At 36.6% G+C, this 10796-nt stretch overlaps 1 non-coding gene across 1 annotated transcript; it reads left to right on the top strand.

Moving 5' to 3' along the window:
• Positions 1 to 10100: 10100 nt before the first annotated feature.
• On the top strand, positions 10101 to 10206 carry LOC122035535. Its single transcript, XR_006127084.1, has one exon. It is a non-coding gene; the product is annotated as a small nucleolar RNA R71 (small nucleolar RNA).
• The last annotated feature ends 590 nt before the right edge of the window (positions 10207 to 10796 follow it).

Raw genomic sequence — 10796 nt, 5'->3', positions numbered from 1 at the left:
AGGTTGTAGGATATTTTTATCATTTTATAATAATACGAATTACATTCTTTATAAAAAAAATAATGGACACCAAACAAAAGAATGTAATCACCCTTGTAATCAAAGATTACATACATTACATTACCAAACGTAGTAATGTAATCAAGATTACATTACATTACATTATAAATTTGATTAGATTACAAACTAGATTACATTACACCCAACCAAACGTAGCCCTAGTAACTAAGGGTTAGACATTTGTTTGAAAGTAAATATTTTGTTACTCATGCTTGGACTCTAGGACGTTAAAATTTCTTTTTTTAAAACTGTCTAGCATTAATCAATGGGGAGTAAAAGAAAGATTTTGCAAATTAAGCCAAGTTCATGTTTTTAAAATTATTTTTCAAATAAAAAGTCTTTAAACTTTCTTAAAATTACTTTTTAAACTTGGTCATTTTTAAACTTGATGTTATTTTTCATGTTTAAACAAATTATTCAACTTAGTGTTTATTCAAAATTAAAATTATTTTTTAATGGTGAATCAAATTTTTGAATTAAAATTATTATTAAGCTTAATGTTGAATTAAAATTAGTTTTTAAGTTTAATGTTGAATTAAAATTAGTTTTTAAGCTTAGTGTTTCTCAAAAGTATTTTTATCAAAAGTTTTCACTAAGTACTTGACTAATCTAAAACTTTTATCAGAATCTTTATTTAAGTTGAGTACTTTTAAAGCTAAATGTTTAATCAACTTCTTTTAAAGCTTGTACTTACCTATGTTTAAAATCCTTTAAAGCTAAGTTATTTTCAATATTTAGTCTCTTTCAAATTTTTGCCATTTCCTATAAAACTATATTTAAGTAGCAACAACCTTGGGGAGTTAAATATTTGCTGTCTTTCCATTTTTTTTCCATTTTAAGTAATATTTTTGATATATGGCAAAGGAGGAGAGGAAAGTGAAAGTTAAGTAAATAAGTGATTAAGGGGGAGATACAAACAAGTTACATTTATATTTCTTAATACAAACAAGTTGCATTTATATTTCTTGCACCTACATGTTTTTTCACTTGATTGCACTTAAATCCTGATTTTATGCATGTAAGCATTTATACTACTTTCATATTTTACTTAAATTTTACTTAACTTTGAATTTTATTACCATAATCAAAAAGGGGAAGATTGTTGGTGTGGGAAGCATCCGACGATCGAACCTAAGTTTTGATAATGGCAAAGGGTTCAAAGTTAAGGTTATTTGTGGTCTAACATATTTGAATGAGTTTGCAGGAAAGTCCTAATTGTACTTAGGCAAAAATCCTAGCTTTGGTTAGCTAGGTGGAAAACCCTAGGGGGCAGTAACCGTAGGTCCTAGGGGTGGTTGTTGGTGCAATCAACCCAAGTTTGATCGGTATGATCATGGTTTTGATGTGTGTGTCAAAGAGTTTAAGTTAGACTTTCATATGTATTTAATATGTGTTTGAGTCTTGCAGGAATTGGTGAAGCACACATGAGGAGCTTGGTGTGGCTAAGCTTGGGAAGCTCATCCTAGGGCTTGGGTCCATGAGATCGGTGAAAGATGGTGCATCCGAGGGACCACGGACAAGGAGCAATAGAGCAAAACCAAAGGAAGCGAACTTCAAGGCAACGTGAAGGATGACACGGAGAGGAGCCGTGGGCTCGGGTGCATCTGAGGGATGAAGGTCGAGGAAGAGGGCTTCAAAGGCGACTCCGGAGAGGATGAGTGTGAGTGAATGTAAGGTACCAATCGACTGGTACTACGACTAGTCGACTGGTCAAAAATTCATGAAGGGCACAGAATGCTTCTCTGCTTATCGTCTACGGGAATCAGTCGACTGGTCTCGGGTCCAGTCGACTAGTACATAACCGTTGGCAAGATCGCGGATTCTGCAGAGTGTCGTTGGTTGTGTCCAATGGTCACACCAGTCGACTGATGCATGGATCAGTCGACTGGTGTCGGGTTGAGTTGATTTATTGATCAACTCTCTCCACTTATAAAAGAGGAGCTTTGGGCATAAAGGATACTATTGATTATTGTTGAATCACTCCTTTGTCATTTTCCAAAGCTTCCAAGTCCACTCTTCCTCTCCAAACCTAAGTTCCATCTTGTAAGTGGAAGAGTGCTTTGTGAGAGATTGTACTCCACCGAGAAGGAGTAAGATCTAGTCAGAGATTGCTAGGGACTGATCAACCGAAGGATCAAGGGTTCGTCCTCCTCAAGGACATGCCGTGGAGTAGGAGCAAGCAATCTCTGAACCACGTAAAGGAATCATAGAAGAAATTGAAGTTGGGGGTGCCATCTATCCAACCCCCCTTCTAGCCGGCTATCGATCCCTACAAGTGGTATCAGAGCGAGGACACTCTCCATTGGACTAATTTTCAAGAAGAGAAACATCATCAAATGGCCAGCTCAAGCATTCATCCACCCAAATTCGAAGGAGAATTCTCTTAATGGAAAAAGAGAATGGAGGTATTTTTTGAAACCGATTTTGACATTATGCTAATCCTGGAAAATGGTTTCGAAATGGCTAGGGATCAAAACAATGAGATATTAGAGAAAATAAGATGGAACAAGAAGCAAAGGGAAGAGCATCTAGCAAACTCAAAGGTCTTACATCATCTACTAAATGTCTTTCCCCAACAAGAAGTAACAAGGGTTGGGAACTACTCAAGCGCCAAGGAGTTATGGGGAAAACTAGTAGAACTTCATGAGGGGACATCGAAAGCAAGACTAGCAAGAAGGGATCTTCTCCAAACTCAGCTCAACAATATCAAACTCGAAAAAGGAGAAAAGGTATCAATACTTCACGTTATGATTAAAGAAATTTTGAATGGACTAACAAGTGTAGGTGAGAAACTCTCAAACTGAGATATCTTGATTAAAGCCATCAATGTTTTTCCAAGAACCACAACTTGGAGCTCCATTGTAGATTCATTCTACATTTCAAAGGATCTAGAGAAGAGCTCTCTAGATGAATTCTTTTCAACCATGGAGTTTCATGAGACTCGAGTTGAAGGATTAGATGGAGAAGCCAATATATCAAGAGGAGTAGCCCTTGTGGCAAACAAGGGAAAGGGTAAGAAGAATAAGTCTTCATCCCCACCATCCTCTAACTCCGAAGAATCAAGTGCCTCAATGGATAGTGATCAAGAGGCGTATATGGTAAGGAAAATGAGAAGGGCATTTAAAAGATTTTCAACTAACAAATCTCATGTTAGGAAAAGATCAAGAAGCTAAAGTAGAACAAGGAGGATTATTTGCTACAATTCCCAAGGAGAAGGGCACATGAGGGATGAATGTCCTCTCTTGAAGAAGAAAGAAGAAAGGAAGAAGGAAGAGAAGAGGAAGTCAAAAGAAAAGGGGAAGAAGGTCAAAAACCTAAAATCAACATGGGATGATCCATCTTCATCAGAGGAAGAAGAACACCACGTATCCCATTTTTCACTAATGGGAATTGACGATGTAGCTTCCACCTCATCCAAACTAGAAGAAGGAAGGAGCTCAAGCGAAGATGAAGAAGGGAGCTCAAGTAAACGGGTAGCTCAAACATCGGATTCGGACGTCTCAGTAAGTGAGGTACATAATCTTTCTCCTCATGTTTTAATTAAAATTATTGTAAGTACAAATGATGATTTGTTTAATGCTAAAAAGAAAAACAAATCCTTGAAACATGACATTTTCATGATTAAGGAAAAATTAGAATCCATGTCTATTAGCCATAATGATATGCATGCTTCTTCTACAAATTCAAATAATTCATGCCTAGAAGAAGAAAATAAGGTTTTAAGGGAAAAGGTAGAATACCTTACCAATGCCCTTAGAAAATTTGAAATTGGATCCAAAACCCTAACATGATAATCGGGAGCCAAAGAGCAAGTTTCAACAAAAAGGGCTTAGGTTATAAGGAATCCAATAATGAAAAAGCCTATCATTGTTTAATTGCTAGGGGCAACCCAAGATAAAGACCATAGATAGGAAATGGATTCCTAAGGAGTATTTGTGAAACCCAATTAAGAAAAACCTCTATTGGGTACCAAAATCAATCCTCAAGGGTTAGAGGATTTTGGGTCAAGTCAACCATGATAGTCATAAATCCCAATTTTTTATGGTTGACTTGAGACCTTAAGGGGAAGTACTTAGCCTTGATAGAAATTCATGATCAAGAGGGCTAAGTAGAGGTTACCTTTATTTCATCTCACAATGACTTGCATAATTTTCTAAACATAGATGTGAGATGATAGAATGATACTTATAATTCACTTATGCTTATGACATTTTGATGAGTTATAAAATGTATCAAATTTTTGAAGAATCATAGACCAACTATGGGAAAGCAAATGTTTAATTAATGAACATCTTGCCCATAGATCATAGTTTGACATTTCAAATATTTTGGAAATAATTCTATGTTTCATTTACAGTGAATAAGTTATTTTAAAACATATGAATTCAAAACTAGGGTTTAATTTGATACAAACTTACATTTTTTTTATAACTTTTGAGATTTAGTCAAAATTTCAAAAATACTTTGACTTTTCATGAAAATATATTTTTCCTAGTTAAAAGACATTTCAAGAAATATGTTGTCCAAATTTCATGATTTTTTAAATTTTTTAAAATTTTTTATGCATTTCTGAAGTTGGCTGCAAAAGGCTGAAATTCAGTTTCAAATATACCAATCGACTACATCAGCAACTAGTCGACTAGTACTAACTTTCCAGCATACTGTTGTTTTCTGAAAATTTTGGTCAAAATTTGGTCAGACTTGATGTCATAGAATGTTTGATTGTTTGGTACATTTCTTTTTGATGGTGTCAAAGGGGGAGAAATGGATAGGTTTAAGTTAGAAACCTTTATTTCCATACTTGTGTGAAAAACTTGAAAATTAAGGTTGAGGGCATATGTTTAGGGGGAGCTTGGTTTTATGCTTCATGTTTGCATATTGCTTGTAATCTTCAAAGTTATTATTTGTGTCTAACTTAAACATATTGGCACACATCAAAAAGGGGGAGATTGTTGGTGCAATCAACCCAAGTTTGATTAGTATGATCATGGTTTTGATGTGTGTGCCAAAGAGTTTAAGTTACATTTTCATATGTATTTGATATGTGTTTGAGTCTTGCAGGACTTGGTGAAACACACATGAGGAGCTTGGTGCAGCTAAGCTTAGGAAGCTCATCCTATAGCTCGGGTCCATGAGATCGATGAAGGATGGTGCATCCGAGGAACTGTGGACGAGGAGCAACGGAGTGAAACCAAAGGAAGCAGACTTTCAAGACAATGTGAACGATGGCACGGAGAGGAGCGGTGGGCTCGGGTGCATCTGAGGGATGAAGGATGAAGAGGGCTTCAAAGGCGACTCTAGAGAGGATGAGTGTAAGTGAATGTAAGGTACCAGTCGACTGGTACTACAACCAGTCGACTGGTCCAAATTCATGAAGAGTACAGAATGCTTCTATACTTGTCGGCTATGGGGATCAGTCGACTGGTCTTGGGACCAGTCGACTGGTACATAGCCATTGGCAGGATCATGGATTCTGCGAAGTGTCGTTGGTTGTGTCCAACGGTCACACCAGTCGACTGATGCATGGATCAGTCAACTGGTGTCGGGTTGAGTTTATTTATTGATAAACTCTCTCCACATATAAAAGAGGAGCTTTGGGGCATAAAGGATACTACTGATTATTGTTGAATCACTCCTTTATCATTGTCCAAAGCTTCCAAGTCCACTCTTCCTCCCCAAACCTAAGTTCCATCTTGTAAGAGGAAGAGAGCTTTGTGAGAGGTTGTACTCCACCGAGAAGGAGTAAGATCTAGCTGGAGATTGTCGGGGACTGATCCACTGAAGGATCAAGGGTTCGCCCACCTTAAGGTTGGGGGCGCCATCTATCCAACCCCCCTTCTAGCCGGCTACTAATCCCCTACAGTGGTAACACTAGGCAGAAAGTCTTGGCGGGTCGAGAGCTTCAGGTAAAATCCTAGGGGGTGGTAACCCTAGGTTGAAATCCTGGTGTCGCGAAACAGGTGGAAGACTGGATGGGTCATGGAGGGGATGTCCAACATGAAGACCGGAAGCTTCGGACGTTGAGCAAAAATTCAGTTGGTCTGGAGGATCAACTAGCAACAGGTAAACTCTCCTGAGTGGAGTAGGTGAGGACGCGTCCCCCAGTGAGGGAACAGTAGGCGTCGGTTCGACCTAGGATTTCCGGATGAAAATCCAAAGTCAGAACCGGACATTCCAATAAATGTCAAAATTATTTTCATTTGTCTTATTTTATTGTGCTAACTCTATTTTGCAGGGTATACTTTGTTTGTAGACTAACATACCTTGTAGGACATAAAGTGAACAAGAAAGCCTCGGATGAACAGTCTTGGGGCGCCCTCCATGGAGCTTGGAGGCGCCTCCGGTCACGTGGTCGACAGCTCCTCAGCAAAGCAAGAGGGTGCCCTCTATGGAGCTTGGGGGCACCCTAGACGCTGGATGGAGGGCACCCTCTATAGAGGTTGAGGGTGCCCTGGATGCTAATGGAGGGTGCCCTCGATGGAGCTTGGAGGCGCCCTTAGGAGGATAAGCAGCGACGAAGCAAGGCTTATCCACGCGCGGCTGACCCAGGGATTGGAGGCGCCCTCAATAAGGTTGAGGGTACCCTTAACAGGCTATATATGCTTGGTTTGACCAGTAGCAAATAAAATAACTGAAAACGCAATCTTTCTTCCATGTGCTACTCTAAGGATGATCCGATAAAGAAGCAACTCGACTCCGATGACCAAAGGCCTCAAGTTTATTAATTCCTTGTTTCTCGATATAAGTTTCTTATTTATATTGTATTTTAAATTGTAACCTCTGAATTGATAGTGATTGCTGAAGTAAATGCTCAATGAACATGGGCCTTGGAGTTGGAGTCATCACAGGCTCCGAACCAAGTAAAACTCTTTGCGTTTGTGTTTGTGTTATTATTCCGCTGCATATTACTCGAAAGTTTTCCGAAACGAACGTGAAAGGCATGAGCGCTATTCACCCCCCTCTAACGCTTTCTATCCTACAAAATCCACCCACCGAAGCATGGAAAAATTTGGGTTTTTACATGGTCGTGTGTGTTCCACACGTTCTGGATACTTTGGAGGCTCTAGACTCTGTTTTAGCTCCATTTTTGCTCCAAATCACATTCTATCAATCAGAACAAGCAAAGAGTAGATCTTCTTACAAAAGGAGTGAAAATATGTTAGTATAATAAAATATGGTACAATAAACATTGATTATGCTCATGAAATACAAGTAGATGTACATCAAAATATGCATAAAAGTATATATAATCTATGCATATCACATCTTCAGACTTAAACCTTTGTTTGTCCTCAAGCAAAACCCATAATTTAGATTTTGTGTGTTGATGGGATGAAATAATCCCTAATGAATCAATATAAAGCTATCATATAGTTTTATTGATGAGCATGATACAAAAATTATTTGAGCGTGGCCTAAGTAGAAGTTCTCCATGCTTAGTGTGCTGAGTGACTTAACTTTTTCAAGTGTCAATCTCTAAGCCTAGTCAAATTTTCATTTAATCGTGTTTCTCATACTTCTGACGATAGACACCTACTTGCCACACACAAGGTTCATCCCCCACAAAAATACTATGCGTCGTCTACACAAGGTCTCAAAGAAATACTCAGTATCAAGAGAAACATAGTATTCATTTCCCCAGTAAACTAAATTAGTCTTAAAGGGGTAAATTACTAGTTTCTACTCACGATAATTATTTTTTTATCCCTTATTTTTTTATTTATTTTAATGTTTATAAAGTATCAAACATAAATAAACCTTCATTTTTTTAAGGATTGATTTTTCCAAATGAACTTGCATGATCTGAGTTTATCTAGTAACCAAAATGTAGTTGAGAGATCATCATAGAAGTAAGTGTACTTGTCTAATTTTATGAAACGTGACTATTTTTAAAAAAATATCTACCATCAAAGTCAAGAATAATGTGAAGAGATCGTAAAACTAGGCCAACATTTAAATTCTTCTAATAATAACAATGCTCACATCATGCTACTATGAATAGGAAAACATAGATCAATAGATATCCTAGCATGCCAAATCACACAACATAAATATCTAGATAAATCGTGTTAGTATTTTACTATAAGGAACAAACAACAATGACATGATGAGTGATGTAACTAGAAAAAAAATGAATATATCAACTAAACTAAACCCAATGTATCTAATGCATCCCCCTAGATTTAAACTTTTCATTATCCCAATAAAAATTACAAATAAAGTGGAGGAGATTTAAAGTAAGAGAAGTTACCAAATGATGCGTGCCAAAGCCACATCATTAACTTCTCCATTCGGTAGTTGCATTCCTCTTAATCTTTGAATCCTATAAAAGAAGATAGATAAGAAAAATTAAGTAGAGGATTTGGGTTTATTATGAAGAAAGAAATGAAAATAGAAAGGACTAAAAATATAAATGTAGACAAGAGAAAACTTGGGTTGCCTCCCAAGAAGTGGCTATACCACCTCATTAGATTCATCAAAATCTCGCTCTTAGAGGGGTAAGATATTTCAACACCCTCTTATCAAGGACTCTTATTATGGAGAGAGCTTTTATCTTAGGAGCTATAAAGTGAAGTACCACTCTTTCCATCTTCATCTTCTTGAAAGTTCTTTCAGGTGGTTGAAGAAAGTTCAGATTGAGCTTCCAATATTTGGCCCAAGTGAAATATGCACACACAAAGAAAGACCACACCTCCCATACAAGAGAAAGATAAGAAAGAACTATAAAAATATTAGTATTTATAGAGCATGTATCAAAAGATGAATCACATCCAATAGAATCAAAGACATGTACCTCTATGAAGTTATCTAAAAGATCACTAGTGATACTTACTTTGCATTTCAGAGAGGTATATGAAAGCTCCAAACAAGCAGATGCGTCTTTTTCAAAATTAAGTACTGATTCTAGCTCTAGCTCAGGTGGAAGTGCAACTAAAGGTGGTGAGTCTTGGGGCTCTGCCATATCTGCATAAGTCCCTACACATTGATCCACAACATATTCAATTCTTGTCTCTCATAGTCTCAAAGGGTTGTGTGGACAAAAGAGGTGATTCTTGAGATGTTGTTTCCACAACACATCTCCCTACACTTCCTTCCATACCAATAACAACATCACATATTGTGAAGAACATATCAATATCTAAATCTTCAGCAGGAGAATTAATTATAGGAGCATCAATAACTTCACTTACAATTATAAGTGGATCTACCTTATTACATTCATCAACTAAAAATTTAATATCATTACAATGCCCTGTAAAACCAGGAGGCAGATTTAAAAACATGCTAACTGCTGTATTAACATTACACTCCTCATCTAAATAGTCCTCATCTTTATACATATCAAGAAATTTGCACTCAACGATATTGGAATCACAGAATCTGCCAAAATCTTTATCTTTATTGTCCCCCACTAGCCTTTGTGGAAGAGGAATCCTAAGCGGAGATCCTGGGAATGGTTGAGCTTGTGGTTGAGATTCAACTTGCTTGTCTAGTCATGGTGTGATCAATCATTAAGGGAAAGGTACTTGTGGCCTTTGGACATTTTTTAGAGTAATGGAACTGAGTTTTTGTGGTTTTCTATTGTTCTTCTTCTCAATTCTATACAAATTCTTCTCCAGAAGTTCTTCATGATTCTTTCTACTTCTCAACTTAATATAATTACACTATTTACTAAACCTTGTCTATGTAGGAGAGAGGTCATGCTTGAACCATTTTAAAACTATTCTATCAATCTTTACCTCCAACTGTTTGAAACCCTCATTCTGTGACTTGTGATTTTCCAAAATCTTGGAAGGTTAAATTGCATTTTGTTTGACAAGCTCTTTTGTCTTCATGGCTTACACTTCTGAAGTTCTTGGGAAAATTTCATCCAACTTCTATCTAACCATTCTTGGAGATTCAATATCACTTGATCAATTAATGTATATGGTTCATCCACACTTTTGTTCAAAAAATAACCTCTAGCTGATGAATCTAATAAACACTTATTTGAGAAAGAAATTTCTCTATAAAACATGTGCAGAGTCAGTCATTTTTTCAAGCCATGATGAGGGCACTATCTTTGTAGACTCTTGAATCTATCCCATGCTTCAAATAATGATTCTCCATCTACCTGAGCAAAATTTATGATGTAATTCTTCATGTAAACATTCTACTTGGAGGGAAAAGTGATTCAGAAATTGTTGCTCCAATTGTTCCCAACTGGTAATGCTTTGAGGATAGAGGGATTATAACTAAGTCTTTGCTTTATCCTTGAAACTAAAAAGAAATTCCATCAATCAAACTGTATCCATTGATTCTCCTTCACAGCTTACCATGTTGCAATATTCAAGAAAATTTTCAAGGTGGAAGTATAGGTTTCTCTGATGCTTCTCTTCTAAATTTGTGATATTGTATCATGGTGATTAATTCTGGGTCTAGTTGGAAACTTTTTACTTCGATATGAGATTGCGCAATGGGAGGCATAAATCTTACTGAAATGGGTGAAAAAAATTTTCTCAAAGCCCTGCTTAACACATTAGTGCTCATGGATATCTAAAAAAAATTATGAGAAAAAACAAAAACACAAAATTAAGAGCAATAAAGAAAATACAGAAGTTAAGAAAAGGAAAAACTTAAACTTAAACTAATAATAAAAAGTAATTGTAGAATTTAAATTGCATGAAAGAAAGGTGCAGAAATAAAAACGAACAAGAAAAAAAACTATTAACATATCTAGCATAACTCATGTGCTA

Source organism: Zingiber officinale, chromosome 11B (genome assembly GCF_018446385.1).
Source record: "Zingiber officinale cultivar Zhangliang chromosome 11B, Zo_v1.1, whole genome shotgun sequence".
In the NCBI taxonomy this organism is placed as follows: Eukaryota; Viridiplantae; Streptophyta; class Magnoliopsida; order Zingiberales; family Zingiberaceae; genus Zingiber; species Zingiber officinale.
This window is presented reverse-complemented; position numbering and strand designations above follow the sequence as displayed.